The sequence below is a fragment of the Podarcis vaucheri genome (assembly GCF_965113315.1).
Source record: "Podarcis vaucheri genome assembly, chromosome: 7".
Classification (NCBI taxonomy): Eukaryota; Metazoa; Chordata; class Lepidosauria; order Squamata; family Lacertidae; genus Podarcis; species Podarcis vaucheri.
This window is the reverse complement of record NC_138765.1, coordinates 1,603,991-1,624,429: the sequence shown is the minus strand read 5'-3', so window position 1 is coordinate 1,624,429 and position 20,439 is coordinate 1,603,991. Positions and strand designations below refer to the sequence as shown.

Here is a 20,439-nt window from a genome sequence, read left to right as displayed (position 1 = left end):
CTGGGACTGGACAATCATTTGGGTCTACTAAAGTTATTCAGGCCTAACAGCTAAGTGTTGAGTCACACTGACATGTGACTTGGCAGCCATTTTCTCTGTGTGTTCTCTGTAAGATTTCAGTCAGAGTCACTCTCCCTCAGTTGTGAGCAGAGTCAGTATGTAATCTCAGTCAAACTGTTTGGAACCATGTTGTTTATGAAGAAGTTTATTTTAACTCAGTAAAGCTCTTTATTCTTTAAAACTCTGCATTATTAATTTATGCTGCGCATCACTTCTATGTGCTGAAAAACACTTTTCGTATATTGAACATATGTGTGTAGCAGCTGCCAAATTTAAATTTCTTTAGTGGCTAAAAATTTAATTATGATGTGCATCACCTTAAACCAATTTGAATGTTTTCTTAAATTCTCGACATCACAGAATGCAGCAGAAACTTGTCATATCAGTATTATTATTATTATTATTATTATTATTATTATTATTATTATTATTCAAGTTTCCTTACAGTCGTACAGCAGGTTACATAGGCTTCAGGTTACAGACTCCGCTAACCTAGAAATAGCACCTCAGGTTAAGAACTCTGCTTCAGGATGAGAACAGAAATCGTGTTCTGGCAGCGCAGCAGCAGCAGGAGGCCCCATGAGCTAAAGTGGGGCTTCAGGTTAAGTACAGTTTCGGGTTAAGAACAGACCTCCAGAATGAATTAAGTTCTTAACGCGAAGTACCACTGTACTTAAATGTTACATTTTTGTGAGAAGTTACAGGGGACGAGGCAGGGGGCCTTCTCGATAGGGGAACCCACCCTGTGGAACGCCCTCCCATCAGATGTCAAGGAAATAACTATGCAACTTTTAGAGGACTTCTGAAGGCACCTCTGTATTGGGAAAAAAGCGCCAGAGTCGTGGAAAGAAGCATTTATTACACTTATACCGAAAACTGAGACTGAAAAGACAGAACTTAAGAACTACAGACCCATATCCCTATTAAATGTGGATTACAAAATATTTGCTGACATTTTGGCTAAAAGGCTAAAAAAAGTATTAGGGGAAGTGATACACAAGGACCAAGCTGGCTTTCTCCCAGGTAGACATTTGTCTGACAACACAAGGAATATAATCAACATTTTGGAGAAGTTGCAAGAAGACATTAATACTAAAGCAGTTTTAATCTTTGTGGACGCCGAGAAAGCCTTTGATAATATTTCTTGGAGCTTTATGAAGAAAAATCTTCAAGGGATGGGGGTTGGTCAAGAGTTTGAAAATGGTATAAGTGCAATTTATTCAGAACAAAAAGCTAAATTAATAGTTAATAATGTGGTGACAGAGGAATTTAAGATAGAGAAAGGGACATGACAAGGCTGCCCAATTTCCCCATTACTTTTTATTTCGGTCCTGGAGGTTCTGCTAAATATGATTAGAAGGGACCATTTGATTAAAGGCATAATGGTCGGAGCTAAACAATACAAACTGAAAGCCTTTGCAGATGACCTAGTATTGACATTACAGGAGCCAGAATCTAGTACAAAAAGAGTATTAGAATTGATCCATGAGTTTGGTCATGTGGCTGGATTTAAGTTGAATAAGTTAAAAACTAAAGTCCTTGAGAAAAACTTAACAAAGATTGAGAAAGAGAGGTTTCAGAATGAGACAGGTTTAACAGTGGTTAAGAAGGTGAAATATTTGGGGATTAATATGACAGCTAAAAATGGGAACTTATTTAAAGACAATTATGAAAAATCCTGGACGGAGGTTAAAAAGGATTTAGAAATATGGTCAAACTTGAAGCTTTCCTTGTTGGGTCGAATTGCTGTTATAAAGATGAATGTATTGCCAAGAATGTTATTTCTGTTTCAATCATTACAAATTTTAGACAAGATGGATTGTTTCAAGAAGTGGCAGAGAGAAATTTCTAGATTTGTCTGGCAGGGCAAGAAGCCCAGAATAAAATTTAAAATACTAACTGATGCAAAAGAAAGAGGGGGATTTGCCCTGCCAGACCTTAAACTCTATTATGAATCAGCAGCTTTCTGCTGGTTGAAAGACTGGCTGCTTCTTGAGAACACAGATATCTTGGATCTAGAAGGTTTTAACAATGTTTTTGGGTGGCATGCATACTTGTGGTACGGCAAGGTTAAAGCGCATAAAGCATTTAAAAACCATATTGTCAGGAAAGCACTGTTTAATGTCTGGACAAGGTATAAGGACTTACTTGAAAATAAAACCCCAAGGTGGTTGTCACCAACGGAGGCAAAGGCTCAGAAAAGGCCCAATATGGAGGCCAAATGGCCAAAATATTGGGAAATTTTGGAGCAAGAAGGAGACAAATTGAAATTGCAGAGTTTTGAGAAACTAAAAGATAGAGTGCGAGATTGGCTTCATTATTATCAAATAAGAGAGGTATACAATTTGGATAAAAAAATCGGCTTCCAGGTGGAAAAATCAAAGATGGAAACAGAATTGTTAGACCCCAAAACTAAGATACTTTCAAGAATGTATAACTTGCTGTTAAAATGGAACACTCAGGATGAAACGGTTAAATCTGCTATGATTAAATGGGCACAGGATGTTGGGCATAACATTATGTTTGCTGACTGGGAACAGTTGTGGACCACAGGTATGAAATTCACGGCATGTAATGCCTTAAGAGAAAATATTATGAAAATGATATATAGGTGGTACATGACACCAGTCAAGCTGGCTAAAATCTATCATTTGCCTGATAACAAATGTTGGAAATGTAGAGAAACTGAAGGTACATTCTTTCACCTTTGGTGGACGTGCCCAAAGATTAAGGCTTTCTGGGAGATGATCTATAATGAAATGAAAAAGGTATTTAGATATACCTTCCTGAAGAAACCAGAGGCCTTCCTCCTGGGCATAGTCAGCCAATTGGTGCCAAAGAAGGACAGAACTAACTTTATGTATGCAACAACAGCAGGAAGAATATTGATTGCAAAGTATTGGAAGACACAAGATTTACCCACGCTGGAAGAATGGCAGATGAAGGTGATGGACTACATGGAATTGGCAGAAATGACTGGCAGAATCAGATCAGGGAGAAGAGGTGGTGGAAGAAGATTGGAAAAAATTTAAAGACTACTTGCAGAAATTCTGTAAAATTAATGAATGTTAAAGGGATGTTGGATTGAAAATAAGCGGTATTCAGAAGATGAAACTGGGAAAATCTCCAGGCCCAGATGGCTTGACTGCTAGATATTACAAGGCACTGAAGGATTGGTTAATACAACCACTGAAAGAAATTTCACTGTAATGAAATTTTGGAAGGGAAAAAGGCACCCGAATCGTGGAAAGAAGCTTTTATTTCACTTATACCGAAAACAGAGGCTGAAAAGAACCAGGTCAAAAACTACCGCCCTATATCATTACTCAATGTGGATTACAAAATCTTTGCAGACATTTTAGCAAAAAGATTGAAGAGAGTTTTGGTGCAGGAGATTCATAAGGACCAAACAGGCTTTCTCCCAGGGAGACATATGTCAGACAATGTAAGGAACATTATAGACATTTTAGAGTTGTTGGAAGTTAACATTAATAGAAAGGCAGTGATAATTTTTGTGGATGCGGAGAAAGCCTTTGATAACATTGGCTGGACCTTTATGAAGAAGAATCTCCAAGGGATGGGGGTAGGCCAAAGATTTGAAAACGGTATAGGTGCTATATATTCTAAGCAAAAAGCAAAGCTGATCGTTAACAATGTGGTAACGGAAGAGATTCCTATAGAAAAAGGTACACGACAGGGATGCCCAATATCACCCTTACTTTTTATAACAGTCCTGGAGGTTTTGCTGAACATGATTAGAGGGGACCAATTGGTTAAAGGCGTTCAGCTCGGAGCAAAAGACTACAAATTAAGGGCGTTTGCAGATGATTTGGTACTGACGTTGCAACAGCCAGAGACTAGTACTAAAAGGGTCTTAGAACTAATTGAGAAATTTGGTCAAGTAGCAGGATTTAAACTGAATATGCAAAAAACTAAAGTGTTAGAGAAAAATCTAACAATGGCAGAAAAAGACAAGTTTCAGAAGGAAACAGGTTTAACAATAACAAAAAAGGTGAAATATCTGGGTGTGAACTTGACTTCTAAAAATGTAAACCTATTTAAAGACAATTATGATAAATGTTGGACAGAGGTGAAGAAAGATCTAGAAATATGGTCAAGATTGAAACTTTCCTTGTTAGGCCGAATTGCTGTCATTAAGATGAATGTATTGCCTAGGATGTTGTTTTTATTCCAGACACTCCAGATCTTGGATAAGATGGACTGTTTCAAGAGGTGGCAAAAAGACATATCAAAATTTGTCTGGCAGGGCAAAAAGCCCAGAATAAACTTTAAGATTTTAACTGATGCAAAAGATAGAGGGGGTTTTGCCCTGCCGGACTTGAGACTTTATTATGAATCGGCAGCTTTTTGCTGGCTGAAACAATGGCTACTTCTTGAGAATACAGACATTTTGGATCTGGAAGGGTATGATAATAGATTTGGCTGGCATGCATACATATGGTATGACAAGGTAAAATTGCATAAAGGCTTTAAAAACCATATTGTGAGGAAAGCACTGTACAATGTTTGGATAAGATACAAAGATTTGCTGGAAAGTAAAACCCCTAGGTGGTTATCACCAATGGAGGCTAAAGAGGTAAAAAAACTAAATATGGAGTCCAAGTGGCCAAAATATTCTGAAATTTTAGAACAAGATGGTGAAAGAGTTAAATTGCAGAGTTTTGACAAATTAAAGTCTAAGGTGCGAGACTGGTTGCATTACCGTCAGATAAATGAGGTATTTAAACAGGACAGGAAAATAGGTTTCCAGAGGGAGAGGTCGAAATTAGAAACAGAACTGTTAGAACCCAATACTAAGAACCTGTCGAGAATGTACAATTTGCTGCTGAAGTGGAATACACAAGATCAAGTAGTAAAACCAGCCATGATTAAATGGGCACAAGACATAGGTCATGACATAATGATTGATGACTGGGAACAGTTATGGAATACAGGTATTAAGTTTACAGCTTGTAATGTATTAAGAGAGAATATAATGGAAATGATCTATAGGTGGTACATGACCCCAGTCAAACTTGCAAAAATTTACCATCTGCCCAGTAATAAATGTTGGAAATGTAATGAGACGGAAGGTACCTTCTATCACCTTTGGTGGACCTGCCCGAAGGTAAAGGCCTACTGGGAAATGATCTATAATGAAATAAAAAAGGTCCTTAAATGGACATTTCTGAAAAAGCCAGAGGCCTTTCTTCTGGGTATGGTAGGCCAATTGGTGCCAAGGAAGGACAAAACATTTTTTATGTATGCTACCACAGCGGCAAGAATTCTTCTGGCAAAGTATTGGAAGATGCAGCAGCTACCTACTCTGGAAGAATGGCAAGCGAAGGTGATCGAATATATGGGAATGGCAGAAATGACCGGCAGAGTCCGCGACCAGGGGAGAGAGACGGTGGAAGAAGACTGGAAGAAATTTAAAAAATATCTTAAAGACTGTTGTAAAATTGATGATGCTTGAGATGTTATGGTTATAAGAAATAGAGAATTGCAGCTGTAAACCATAATCTTAAAGAATGTACAAAGAAAATGAGCGAATTAACTGAACGAAGGGTTGCTGAGAAAGGGTTAATATAAGGATGCAGAAAAAGGGAGGTATGGGGAAGTCCGGGAAAGAAGGTTTTGAAAATAAGTTTAAGAAATTATACATGTTTATTTGTTTGTATGTCTTGTAGGGTTTGTTTTGTTATTTGTTTTATTATATGTTTGGAAAATTAATAAAAATTATTATAAAAAAAAAAAAGAAAATAAGCGGTATTGGTAAAAAGATTAAGAAGAATATGTACTTACAGATTGATAATGGTTGAAAATACATATTTATAACAGGTTAAGAAATTGAGTAAAGATAAATGACAGAGGGTAAGGATTTGCTGAATAATCTATCTGAACTGGAATACAAAAAAAGGAGGTGAGAGGAGGTCAGGGAACAAGTAAATGGAACATAAAACATGAAAATACTGATCCTTTTTTTTCTTCTCTTTCTTTCTTTTTTAACAGCTTTTTATTTTTTACTTATTGCCGTTTATGTATTTTGTTTTTGTATTTTTGTATCTTCTTTTAATTACGGTTGTTTTTTGTTCTTATCCTTTATGTTTAAATTCTGTAATTTTTTATTGTTTCTAAAACTTCACTAAATATCATTTTTTAAATAAATTGAAGGCACCTCTGTATTGGGAAGTTTTTAATGTTTGATGTTTTATTATGTTTTTCTATTTGTTGGAAGTTGTCCAGAGTGGCTGGGGCTACCCAGTCAGATGGGCAGGGTAAAAATAATAAAATTATCATTATTGTTACTACAGGGTTCAGTGCCTGAGATTCAAAAAGCCTGGCTCTTTTCTGGGATGGAGTTTGTTTGGTTCAGTCGTGGAATCTGTGCCATCTCCAATGCCAAGCGACTCTTTGGTCAACCAGAGAGAGGCAGAAGCAAGAACAAAAGCAGGAAACTTGACTGAAGCTACTTCAACACCTCAAATCACTCTGAATCCTACATTTAAGGCCTGGGCAGTTCAGACAGCCTGATCGTGGTTTTAAATGGCAGAACTGGAGGAAGAGTATGCACAGGGAAAACAATCAATAGCCATACATCCAAGGTTTGCCGTGGGAGTGTTAACATCCCAGGTGCTGTGGGTAGCGCTGTTGAGCCCCATCGAAATATCAGAGGTTCGTCACATAGAGAGATGTCTTGCATTACAAAACAGATAGGATGATCCAATGGGGAGCCTTACCGAGAGAGTCCAAGATCCCACGATTCTCCTCCATGACTTCCTTATGGAGAGCTCTCTGGTCAGGATCCAGCAACGCCCACTCCTCGTCTGTGAAATGGACAGCCACATCTTCAAAGCACACTGGACCCTAACAGAACAGGAAAAAGGCTGTCCTCTTAGAGAACATTCACCTGGCTCTGTTGTTTTCTACAGCGGCCAGACCCCTCTCTGCCTTCCTCATCCCTCTCTCCTGCTGCAGCTTCTGCCTCGGAGTCTGGGCTGCTCTCTGCCACAGACTCCCTCTGCTCCCTGAGCCCTCTTCCCTCTCCAGCTTCAGACCCCTCCTCCTCCTCCTCCTCCTCCCAGTCGGCTCCCTCTTCTCTGGCTCCTCCCACCATTCCTCTGCATCCAGCCAGTCTGCATCCAAGCAGTCCTTCCCCACAAGGCTCCTTCCCCCTACCTGATCTGGGTCCACAGCTGCTGCCTCCCCTCCACCACCATGAAAAGATGAAGGAGCAGGTCTTGGTGGCATCATTCCGTCACCTGGGAGAGACCAAGGTAAGTGGAAACCGTGAGCGCCTGCTTCTCTCAGAGGTGAAACAGTGCATCTCTACGTACAGATGAGGCTTGTCCAAGTCTCCCCTGCTAGCTTCCGGTTCCGCTCTGCCTTAATGGAGGCAGCGGGAGATCGTTGGCAAAGGAAAAACAAGGACGACTGAGGGTAATTCTCCTTGCAAGTTTCCCCCAGGGACAGGGGAGAACGGGCTTCACTCCCAGTTTGTCTCGGTACCAGGCTCCGGCTCCGGCATGGATTGCGAGAGGCAGGGAGGCGCTGAGTGCAAAAGCCCTTCGCCTTCCGAAAACCCTCCTTCGCTGCCATTAAGAAGCAGAGGTTCTCCTGCCAATTAGAGCTCAATTTGGACTAATGTACAGGCGTTGCTGGAAGAGATCAGATCATAAACTGCAGAATTGAACCAGCTGCAAGGTCTTTAAGGTTTGTATATGAGTAAAGACTTCATTTGGTGCAAAAGATGGTGGGGGGAGGGGAGCCTATGCCTTCTTTATATCAAGTTTTCCTCTCTACACTAATGAATTGGCAGCCCGCCATTGGATACTAGTTCAAAATATATATGTACAGGTGAGCAGGGATGAAACTGGATTACAGATATGGAATACAGTGGTGCCCCGCAAGACGAATGCCTCGCAAGACGGAAAACTCGCTGGACGAAAGAGTTTTCCGTTTTGGAGGTGCTTCGCAAAATGAATTTCCTATGGGCTTGCTTTGCAAGACGACAATGTCTTGCGAGTTCCTGCTTGTTTTCCCCCCTTTCTCCCCCCCTTTTTCTAAGCTGCTTAACCGCTTATCAGCTGATCCGATCAGCAGATAAACTGCTAAAAGCCGCTGTCAGAGCTGCTTCCAGATCCGAGCTCACAGAGGATCACGCTAGCCAGCATTCACTGTATAAAAGTCTTTATTGATTTACAGTTTCCATTTTCACGCTGTAGCGCGCAACTCTACGTCTTATAAGCTAGACCGGCGAAGCTCCGTCTGAGTCTCCGCCTCCTGTACACCAACTTAATACCCTAGCCTTACTCCACCTTTTCCTCCTGACCGTTCTTCTCTGGGTCCCTCTGCCCCCCGTGGTCTCTTCCTTCCGGGACTCTTCTGACGCTGACCCCCCGGACCCTTCTGTCTCCTTGCGGCGGGCTTTAGGACCTGGCTCCCTTTCCGGGCTGCTTACTGTGCCGCCTTCCTGTGCATTTGAACTTGGCGCGCGCGCCCAACCTCCCACTTTCCGTTTGACCGTTTCTTCTCTCTCCGATGGAGGTGTGGCCACTCCTGACTCATGTCCTCCCCCCTGCGGCGAGCCGCCTGATCCCGATGCCTGGCGCCCTTCCTCCCCACTGCGCTCTGTTGGGGATGTTGGCCCCGATTTCCAACTGCTGCTCTCTGAACCCCCTTTTGTCCCTTCTTCCTGGGGTGTCCCCCTAAGCTCCCCCCTTGCTCTGGTCACTGGCGCTCCTTTCTGTGAATCTTCCGATTCACTGGAAAGACTCGGAGATCTCGGGTCATCGTCATCGCTCATCTTTCCTTCGGACTCCTCCCCTTCACTCTCTGTTTCCTCCCTTGCCCTCGCCTCTGCTCCTGAACCCCTGACATCCATCCCCCCCTCGAAGCCCCCCCTTTCCCCCTCCCCTCCTTCAGGTGTGGGTGCTGGGTGCTCCATCGTCATGGGGACGAATGCCGGATACAGTTCGCTTCCTGTGGCGGGCATCCAGCTGAAGACTTCCGGTTCTTCCTCCCTGCGTTCGTCGACGACAGTCACCTCCTCTTCCATCTCTGTGCCGCCGTGCTCGAACCCAAGATCCTCCCCGAACACATCCACGTCCGTCTCTGCGTCGGTCACTCCCGGGTCCGTCGATCGAACTGGACCCTCCAGCCACTTCCTGCGCCACTGCTCCTCTGGTCGACCATCCCACCAATACGAGGGCTCTGAGGCAGACCCCGAGGGTGACCCCTCCGGGGAACGCGTTTCCAGTGTCGGTTCCTTGTCCGAGTCGAACCCCAGGAACGTGCTGGCTGAAAGCGTGGGCGTGAAAAGCCAGTCGTCGAAAAAGTCTGCTGGCATTGGCCTATGCGGGAAGAGGGCATGAAACTCTTCCTTGAGCAGAGGTTCGTCCAAAGCGTAGCCCGGCACCCAGCTGTTGGCACTGGCCGGGGTGCCCTCCTTAGCGAGAAGGTATTCAACCCCCTCTTCCCCCCATCTGGAGTCCAAAATCTCCGTGACCTCATTGAGGGGCTCCTCCTGTGGTACTCCCCCCTGCTCGGTCCCCCTCCGGAGCGGACTCGGTGCCGTTCCTGGCTCCTGAAATCTGTGAGGAGCCTTGTATGGAGTGAGCACCGATCTGTGAAACACCGGATGCATCCTGGATCCGTCCGGAAGTGTCAGCCGGAAAGCCACCGGGTTGACCTGTGCCTCGACTTGGTAGGGCCCCAGTTGCTTATGCCCCAGCTTCTTCTTTGCCAACGATCTGGCCGGCACTGCGTGGGCTGCCAACCAGACCCAGTCTCCCACTTGGATCTCTTCGCCGACCCGCCTGTGTTTGTCCGCTTGCACCTTGTATGCATGCTTAGCTAGCTCCAGGTGCCGCCGGAGCTGATCGTGGACCTCCTGCAACTCCGACGCGAACGCGTCTGCTGCCTGCGGCTCCCCCTCCTCCATTCTTTCCAGTCCCGGGAAGGTTCTGGGGTGCCTTCCATTGTTGGCGAAGAACGGCGTCACCCCTGTGGACACGTGCTTCATGTTGTTGTAGGCGAACTCGGCGAGTGGCAGGTAATCCACCCACGTTGCAGGTTGTTGGTTTGCATAACATCTCAGGTACTGCTGCATGATGGCATTGACTCGCTCCGCTTGCCCGTTGGTCTGCGGGTGTCTCGCCGACGCCAGGTTGATCTTGACGTTCAGGAAGCCCATCAGCTTCTGCCAGAAGTTCAAGATGAACTGTCGCCCCCGGTCGGACAGTATAGACCGCGGCAGACCGTGAACCTTGAACACGTGATCTATGAACAGTTTAGCGGTTTGTTCCGCCGTGGCCACCTTCGCACACGGAATGAAATGTGCCATCTTGGTGAACAAGTCCACCACCACGAGCACCGCCGTCTTGCCCCTCGAGCTGGGTAGATCCGTGACAAAGTCCAGGGCCACTCTTTCCCACGGTTCAAAGGGGGTTTGCAGCGGTTCCAGCAGTCCGGCCGGCGGTCTGTGCACTGGTTTGGCCCTCTGGCAGGTGTCGCACCTCACCACGTAGTCCGCGACTTCCCCTCGCATTCTGGGCCACCAGAAGTCTCTAGCGACTAATTCCATCGTCTTCTCCTTGCCAAAGTGCCCGGCAGAGGGCGCGTCGTGCAGCTGCTGCAGCACCTTGGCGCGAAGTTCGTCTCCCGGTACGTAGATGGCCCCTTTACGGATGAGCAATCCATCGCGCACCTGGAACTCGTCGGTCGCCGCCGTGCCCCTGTGCACCTCTGCCATCTTTGCCTGCGCAAAGGAGTCATCCTGCAACGCTCGCCGTACCGCATCCAGGTCAACTGTTGCCGAAGCGCACGCCCACACTGTCGGTGCGAAGATGTGCATGGCCGCCGCTGGCGTCGCCTCCTCCAGATACTGCGGTTTACGGGATAGGGCATCCGCCATGACGTTGGTGTCTCCCAGGACATACTCTATGCGGAAGTCGAAGTTCGCAAAGAACTCAGCCCAACGTATCTGCCTCTGGTTCAGGAACTGCGCCGTGCACCAGTGCTCCAGATTCTTGTGGTCCGTGCAGACCTGCACCGTGTGCTTGGCGCCGATCAGGAAGTGCCTCCACGCCTTGAATGCTGCATGAATGGCAAGCAACTCCCTGTCCCAGATGGTGTAGTTCTGTTCAGATTTGCTGAGCTTCCTGGAGTAAAACGCTCCCGGCCTCCAAGCCCCCTGCGGGTCTCGCTGCAACAGGACTGCTCCCACGGCTCTGTCTGAAGCGTCTGTCTCCACCCTCATCGGCCTGCTGGGGTTGACATGCAGCAGCTGCTCTTCCGACGCGAAGAGACGCTTGAGTGCCTGAAAGGACTGCTCCACCTGTTCTGTCCAGATGAACTTCTTCTTCTTGGAGCTAAGCGTGTCTGTGATGGCCGCCGTTTGCATCGCAAACCCCCTGATGAACTTGCGGTAGAAGTTCGCAAAGCCGACAAACCGCTGGACCTCCTTCCGGTTGCGCGGGCTTTTCCAATCCAACACAGCGCGAACCTTGGCGCTGTCCATGGCGAGCCCCTTGTCTGACAACTTGTAGCCCAGGAAATCCACCTCCGTCACGTCGAACTGGCACTTTTCCAGCTTGGCGTACAGCCTATGCTGCTGTAGCCTGCTCAGCACTTCCTTGACGTCTCTGTCGTGATCCTGTTGTGATTCAGAAAATATCAGGATGTCATCCAAGAAGCAGACACACGTCTTGTAGAGGAGCCCCGCTAACACGTGATGCATGAAAGCTTGAAAACAGTGGGAGCCATTTTGTAGTCCAAAAGGCATAACTCTGTATTCGTAGGTGCCTAGGGGCGTGAACATGGCTGTCTTCCACTCATCTCCTTCCCGCATGCGAATGAGGTTGTACGCCCCTCGCAGGTCCAACTTGGTGAACACGCGGCCCTTGCGCACCGTCGCGAGGAGGTCGTCGATCCTGGGCATGGGGAAGTCCGATGGCTTGGTCATGCTGTTCAAGGTCCGATAGTCCACTACGAGCCTTTTTTGGGGCGTGTCCTTCTTCTTAACAAAGAATACAGGACTGCCCCCCACTGCCTTGGACTCTCGGATGAAACCGCGCTACAAATTATGATCTATGAACTCTTTGAGTTCCTGTAGTTCGTCCTCAGACATGGAATACAGCTTCCCTTTTGGTAGCGCTGCCCCTGGCAGTAGGTCAATTTTGCAGTCATATGGTCTGTGGGGGGGTAGCCTGTCCGCCTCCTTCTCGCAGAAAACCTCTAAAAATCCTGCGTATTTGTGGGGGATTGCTTGCAGCTTCCCCAGCTGCAGCTGTGCCTCCTCCTCCTCTCCCTCCTGCCGGGGCAGAATGCAGTGTTCAGCGCAATATGATGAGCCGAAGACCAGCTGCCGCTGGTACCAAGCCAACGTCGGACTGTGTCTGTCCAGCCAACTCATGCCCAAGACAATAGGCGTGTCCGACAGTCTGGTGACATTAAAACTAATGACTTCCCTGTGATTTCCAAGTCGCATCACCATTGGTGGCGTTTGCTTCACCACCTGCCCCCCTAGCAGCTCCCTGCCATCCACTGTGACGACCTGCAGGGGCAGCATGGCAGGCAGCAGCTGTATAGCGTGTTTATCGACAAAGTCCTGCCCTATAAAGTCCGCATTGCTGCCTGAGTCAACGGTGATTGGCACGTCCAGAGTGAGGCCATTGGGTAGCTGAAGCGATGCAGTGAGCTGCACTACTGGTTTGGGCGGGAGGGGGTCTGTGGGCTGCAAAATCTCTGGGGACTGCTTCACTGACTCGTCTGGCTGGGCCCCAGTGCCTCTGTCTCCAGCCAGACTCCCTCGTTTCCCTGCTGTGAGTCTCCGTGCTGAGTAGCTGCAGTCACCGTTGCAGAGGCTGCATTGAGCTTGTGGATCCTCTGGGGACACTCTTTCGCCATGTGTTGAGGACTTTCGCAGATGTAACATTTCCGGTTCCCTCTAGGAGGCTTCGCTTTGACTGCTCCCGGCGCTAGGGCTCTGGTTGCTGACTGAGCCCTAGCACCGCCAACCTCCATCGGTTCCGCTCCCCCTCCTGGTGGAGGCGTGGATTGCGCACGCGCTGCTTCTCTGGGAACGAAGGAGAACCCTCTCGCTGGTTCGCGTCCTCCACACCCTTCGTCCCTGCTCCATGGACGTTCCTCCAGCCGCACCCCAACCATCAGCGCCCTCTGAACGACCTCCTGCGTGGTCCGGGGTCTCTCCCCCCTCGCAATTTCGTCTTTAACCGCTCCGCTCAAGCCTTCCCAAAACAGGTCTCTGACTGGAGCCGAATCTCTGTCCCATTCCAGGGCACTGACCAGTGCAAAAAAGCGGGCATGATACTGCCTTACACTGGCCCTCCCCTGCTTCAGTCCGTGCACCTCTTTCTGGGCAAGATCCACGTCTATGCTTGATAAAAAGCACGCATCCATCGCTTTAAGTAAGGCATCCTTACTTTGGAGCGCCGGATCCTTATCTCTCCACAAATTGCGCAGCCATGCTTTAGCATCTCCATGCAAATGGGACATGATAAACCCCACCTTCTCTTGCTCATCTCTAAAGTCCTTGTCCAGCAGTTGCAGCGCACACTGTACATCTGCTCGGAAGTTGGGGTACTGTTGTAAATTCCCATCGAAGTGAGATACTAGACCGCCTGCTCTTCTCCCCAACCCAATTCCCTCCGGTTTGGGTGTCAGTTGCCCTTGCTTCGTAAGCATTTCCAACCTGACCTGGAGATCCTTGTAGGCGGCGGCTGCTTCCCCCTCTCTCTTCCTGGATGCGAGTACCTCGGCATTCAGTTGCCTCACTGCTTCTTGCAGATCCGCTATCTGCTGTTCGGCAGTCATCTTGTCTGCCGTTCGTGAGCTCGTGAGTAGGCACCAGTCTTCACCCTTTTCTGCTAGGTTTTAGGTGCCAAGATTTTTTTGAGACGGAGCTTACTGTCAGAGCTGCTTCCAGATCTGAGCTCACAGAGGATCACGCTAGCCAGCATTCACTGTATAAAAGTCTTTATTGATTTACAGTTTCCATTTTCACGCTGTAGCGCACAACTCTACGTCTTATAAGCTAGACCGGCGAAGCTCCGTCTGAGTCTCCGCCTCCTGTACACCAACTTAATACCCTAGCCTTACTCCACCTTTTCCTCCTGACCGTTCTTCTCTGGGTCCCTCTGCCCCCCGTGGTCTCTTCCTTCCGGGACTCTTCTGACGCTGACCCCCCGGACCCTTCTGTCTCCTTGCGGCGGGCTTTAGGACCTGGCTCCCTTTCCGGGCTGCTTACTGTGCCGCCTTCCTGTGCATTTGAACTTGGCGCGCGCGCCCAACCTCCCACTTTCCGTTTGACCGTTTCTTCTCTCTCCGATGGAGGTGTGGCCACTCCTGACTCATGTCCTCCCCCCTGCGGCGAGCCGCCTGATCCCGATGCCTGGCGCCCTTCCTCCCCACTGCGCTCTGTTGGGGATGTTGGCCCCGATTTCCAACTGCTGCTCTCTGAACCCCCTTTTGTCCCTTCTTCCTGGGGTGTCCCCCTAAGCTCCCCCCTTGCTCTGGTCACTGGCGCTCCTTTCTGTGAATCTTCCGATTCACTGGAAAGACTCGGAGATCTCGGGTCGTCGTCATCGCTCATCTTTCCTTCGGACTCCTCCCCTTCACTCTCTGTTTCCTCCCTTGCCCTCGCCTCTGCTCCTGAACCCCTGACAGCCGCTAATCCGCTAATCCGTCAATGGGCTTGCTTCACAAGACGAAAAAACCACTAGACGAAGAGAATCACAGAATGGATTATTTTCGTCTTGCGAGGCACCACTGTATAACATCAAATGGAACTGTATGTGTAAAAACAAAAAGGAAAAAGGGAGGGAAGCTCTATTTTGCAAAATGTTTACGATAGAAAATTAGAGCTGACTCTTCCCCATCCTTTATTATATACAGACTGAACTGAATAATGCTAAAAGGACGTGGAATTTAATTTAATTGGATAAATGCACATTTATCTTAGGCCAGACAAAGGGATGTAAGGAATCTGAAAGTTGTGAGGGAGCTGATAAGGTTCATTACTGAGTCATTTGCAATTCTGACCGATTACTCTCCTTCCCGGCGGAGAAGAAAAATGGCGAAAACTTATTATTTATTGGGACAGTGTGATTTTTGCAGCTGCTGTTAAAGTTGACGAACAACGAAGCACAAGACAGAGCGATGGAGAATCTCTGAAACCACAAAGGGATATTAGCTCCGCCCAAGGAATGATGGAGAACAGCAACAACCGGGAAAAGATAAAATATTTTACAAGGAGAGGAAAAAACATCACGAACAGGAAGATTGCCACACATGGGAAGAGTAAGGATATCGCCGGAGTGCCTCACTTGTAGTTTTATATATTATTTGTATAAAGGATTCTTATCTTGACAGGGGGGTAATTGAAAATAATAAGATTTTGGAATGCATAAATCAAGAAAATCATCAAACCATCAGTTTTAGCATGCGGGGGGTGGGTGGGCCACCTATATTATATAATTTGATATTTAAAGATTGGTATTACTAATTGTATTGTAATTTCGCATTGTTATAATGAGGACATTAATGAACTGTAATTTTAAACTAATCAAATTACTATTGGAAACGTCTCCCCTGCTGAGTACATTTGGACATTTGTACCCATTTCATATAATAGTTGTGCAAAAATACATCTCCACCCCCCCCCTGGAGCTCTGAGCTCCAGGTGACTTCCCCCAAAAGATGCAAAGAACTCACAGATTAGTTTCAAAACCAAGAGAATGTGACAAAACGGGGGAGAAAACACTCCTTCCTCCTTACCCAGAGGCCTCACTCTGGCGTCCAACGGAGTCTTCTCTGCCTCAGAAGAATCAAGACCCCTTTCTGCCAAAAGATCCTTCCTCTGAAAGAGCAACAAGGATTCAAAACAGAGAATGGGGAGAAGGGTTAGAGAAGGAATGGCAGAGGCAAGCGCTTTCGGGGGACAGAGGTGAAAGCTGCTTCCTGCTTCTGCTAGACTGGTGTCTGGGGTTGGCTGCCAGGACCATGAAACATTGGTCCTCACGGATCTTCACTGGCTCCCAGAACGTTTCCCAGCACAATTCAAAGCCCTAAACGGCCTCAAAGGCCCACTATACCCAAAGGAGCGTCTCCATGAACTGAGGTCCAGTTCGGAGGGTCTTCTGCTGATTCCCTCACTGTGACAAGTGAAGTTACAGGGAACCAGGCAGAAGACCTTCTCCACAGCGGCCCCCACCCTGGGGAATGCCCTCCCATCAGGTGAGAAGGAGATAAGAAAATGCGTAACTTTTAGAAGACATCTGATGTCTTCTTATGCTTTTATATGTGCTGGAAGGCACCCAGCCACATGGGTGTCATTAATAATAATAATAATAATAATAATAATAATAATAAGCTTTCCAAAAAAGGACGGGCCATTAGGAAATGATTTGGGAATACTCTCCCTCCTCTTTGGAGCCCCTTGGGAGTATCCAGAGGAAAGTCTCTCTCACCTGCTGCTCTGCCTGCTTCCTCTCCTCTGCCTGACTCAGGAGGAAACCTTCGGCCAGGGCCACCGCCTGGGAACTGGTCTCCGCTCCGCATTTCCTCACCCAGATCTCCATCTCCAGAGGAAGGACAGCCAGGAACTGCTCCAAGATCACCAGGTCCAGCATCTCAGCTTTCGTGTGCCTTTCTGGCTTCAGCCATTGACGGCAAAGGTGGTAGAACTGGCTGCAAACCTCTCGGGGTCCTTTGGCCTCCTGGTAGCAGAACTGCCTGAGCTGCTGGCTCTGTACCTCTGAGCAAGGGGTGTCCTCCTCACCCAGGATCTTCTGCACGGAGTTTTCACGCAATCCCCCACTACTCCCCGTTTCCATGGCATGGCCTCTTCCTGTTTCAGGGCCAGCTGAGTCTTGCTCATCCATCTGGGCTCTCCGGAAGTGTCCAAGAGATCAGAAGGAGCCCCTTGGTCCTCTGCCAAGTTCTGTGTGTCCTAATGGAAGGTGCAGCAAATCCTATGAATCAAACACATTCTTCTGTTATAATATCAAAGCACAGCCAAGAGAAGAAGAATGTTCCCTGAGCAAGTGTAGGGAGAGGAGGAGGAGGGAGAAGTCATAACTGTGAATGACAAGTGAGTGTAATCTGGAGCCAAGGCAACAGTGGGGGTCCCTCCCCACCCCACTTCATAGTCCAGAGCTTCGCCCCAACCCAGCCATATCTGCTTGGGTGGCTTGGTGGGCAGCACGGCCCATGTCTAGCTCCAGCCACCGTCCCTTGGGGACTTCCTGCTCTGGATCCGAGGGGACGGTGGCAAGGCCCTCTGGGTGGAACTGCCCTGGAAGACGCCTTGGAAACTGGCCCCAAATGCAGCGGTTGGGTTCTCAACTGGGTTCCCTCTTTTGCTAATGGCATTTCTATCCCACCTTTTCTCCAACAGGCTCCAGGTGGGGTCAGGGACTGGACCCAAGAGGAATGCTGGAGACCCCCTTCCCTCCTCCTGAACCTTCCCGAGAAGAGGACAGTATAGATTGACAACAGTGGTTTGCAGAAGGTCATAGTTCAGAGGCTGCAGAGGGGAGAAGCTGGGAAATATTGGGAGAGGAGCAGCAGGAGGAAGCAGCAGCACCAGGGGAGAGACAGCTGACAGACTCTGTGTCTTCAGAAAGCATTCCTGACCCTCCTTCTCCCAGGATCCAGCATGCATTGAGAGTAGGAGAACAGGAAGCTCAGAGGCAGAAAGCACAGATCAGCCGACGCAGGGATGACGTAGAAGAGAAGAGACAGAGGGGTGGGACTTTACTCAGAACAACGCCATTACTGCAATGAAGAGGCGCTGTTCAAAGTCTCTCTCTGTAAGTATTAAATAAAGGACTCGGCAGGAGCTCTTCTTGCTGTCTACTTCTTGGCTGGCCACTGGGGGAGGGATGGGATTCCCTGAAGCCTGACAGGTGGCATCTACCCCTCCTCACTGAAGACCCACGAAAATCCTTTGGCATACATGTAGTTCCTGTTTTAAATACCTGCATTGGTTGCCAGTTCGTTTCTGGGCCTAAGTTCATCAACAGACCAACACTTTATATTGTTTAGTTGGCAATGGAAGAGGAGAAAGGCCCATGACTCTCCCTTAATCGAAGCACAACCACAAGGGCTTTGCCACGTGGAATGCTCTCTCTTCACTCTGTTCTGTTTCCCCTTTATTTTTGGTCGCGTTCAAACCCATTCATTAACCCAAAAGTCATACGCTGACCACAGACAATGAACCTGATGTCGCAAATTTATTATGCTGCTTTTGTGACATACAAATGGCATGAAAAGAGTTGCTTTATTTATCTGTATTCTTTATTATTCCTATGATCCTTCTTTATAAAACCCAATAAAAGGTTATTGAATAAAAAAAGGGGGAACAACACACACACACACACAGGCTCCATCTGTGTGGCATCTGATATGTTAGCAGGCTTTAAATTAATCACCAGAAAAGGAAAAGGTTAGCAAAGAATATGAGAGGAGAAGACCAGAAGGTTTTGGGGGAGCAAACAGGGGTTCAAACTGAAAATAAAATATTTGTGTGTTACTGTGACAAATACCAATTTATGTTGTTTCAAAATAATTATGTGCTGAAATTAAAGCATATGTCCAGATGGGGGATGCAGAAATATTTATCTCATTTTTGATGGCAGGGAAGATGCCAAGCTAAAATTAAGGTTCTTGCCCGATGCCAAGGGAAGCGAAGGAGGACGTGACCCTCCTTTCTGCTTGGGCGCTTCTTCAGATTCCTGGATTTCATCCTGGATAAAAAGATATGGGGGGGGGGGTCCTGGATGCCCCCCTTCGCCCCTCTCCTTCCAGACCTGAACAAGATCTCTTGCCAGAAAGGAAGATAAGGGGCGACAGAAGAAAGGGAGCCCCCTCCCCCCCGGAAGCGGAGTTGGCGAAGGAGACCCCCCCCCCGTCCAGCTCCCCCTCGAGCCGGGAAACTCCCGGGAAGCCGGGCCCAGAGACCCTCCCTTTCGGGCCCCCCCACCCCCTCCCTCCTCCCTCCTTGTCCGGGGCTCGGGGGAGGGGCGGGGGGCGGGTCCCCGGCAAGGCTCCTCCCCCTCCCGGGCCTGGTCCGGGGCAGGAGGAAGAGGAAAGGCCGTGATTTTACCTCAGCGCCGCGGGGCAGGGAGTTCCGCAGGCTTCCCCCGAGAGGAGCCCGGCCGGCGAAGGCGAGGCCGGAAGGGACGTCAGAGAGGAGGGGGAGGGGGAGGAGCGGCCCGCCTTCCTTCCTTCCCTGTCCTCTCTAGGAAGCCAGCTCGGCGGCCCTTAACCCTTCTCTCTCCCGGCGTCGCGCAGGCGCAGAGCTGCTCCCTCCGAGGGGAAGAGGCCGCACTTGGGTCCGCAATGGGGGAGAGGGGGGTCTTGGGGGGGGGCAGATGGGGGCGTCTCTCTTGGGGGCTGCGGGGCAGTGAGCCCTGTCCCAGAAAAAGGGGGCCTGGGAGGGTGCGGGGCCCCCGGCCGAGGGGAGGGCGCGTGTGCGTGGGAAGGGGGAACGCGTGTCCCGGAGGAGGAGCCCCTCTCTCTGCCTGGGGCTGCGGGGCTGCGAAGGGGAGCGGGGAGCCTTCCAGGGGGGTCTTGGTGGGCAGATGGGGTGTCTCTCTTGGGGGCTTCTGGGGGGCTGCGGGGCAGAGCCGTGTCCCAGCAAGAGGGGGCCTGGGAGGGTCCGGGAAGAAGGAGCACTGGGCGCGTGTGCGTGGGAAGGGGGAACCCGTGTCCCGGAGGAGGAGCCCCTCTCTCTGCCCGGGGCTGCGGGGGAGAGCCATGTCTCTGGCCCCTGGAGCCCCTGGAGAAAAAAGGGGGCTGGAAATGCCACGGACAAGGAAATCACTCAGCGCCCCTTGTATATCAAGCAGCAGGAAAGGACCACACAAAAAGTCCACAGATTCAGTTTTATTCAAACCCAGAACAGAAGAAGCAGCACTAAGTGCAGTGTCTCAAAGATGCAGCGTAACATCTTTACCTTAAAAGAAGTAATTAAACGTAACAATCGGCAAAGAGGCAGTTAAATGGACTTTTTCAGTGGCAGGGGGACAAGGAAGCCCATCACAGCAGGAGAAGAGATTTCTGTGCATCTTAAGAGCAACAAGAATGTATTCCTTCCCCCCCCCCCCCTTTGCTTGAGAAGTAAAACTCTGCAAGGGTTTGGCTCCAGGGTCCCTTGAGAGAGAGTTGGCTCCGACTCTCTGAGCAAAGAGGAAGGAAAAGGGGGTCCTGCAAGGAGAGGATGAGGGGAAGACCCCCTTTTCTAGGGGTGGGGGAGAGGGATTGGGCTCCCGGGTCAAGAGAGCACACTGGATCCTGGCACTGAAAACACACACACCCCCTCCCGACACGCACTTTGTGGCATCCCCTTTTGGC

General features: G+C 48.8%; 1 protein-coding gene across 1 annotated transcript in view; it reads right to left on the bottom strand.

Moving 5' to 3' along the window:
• LOC309537563 (zinc finger protein 213-like) overlaps window positions 1-19,250 on the bottom strand; it is a gene marked incomplete at its 3' end in the record, with an annotated part of 61,156 nt that extends 41,906 nt beyond the window's left edge. Inside the window, exon 1 of the mRNA XM_082232463.1 lies at window positions 19,190-19,250. The remainder of the gene's footprint in view (window positions 1-19,189) is intronic.
• Window positions 19,251-20,439: the final 1,189 nt, after the last annotated feature.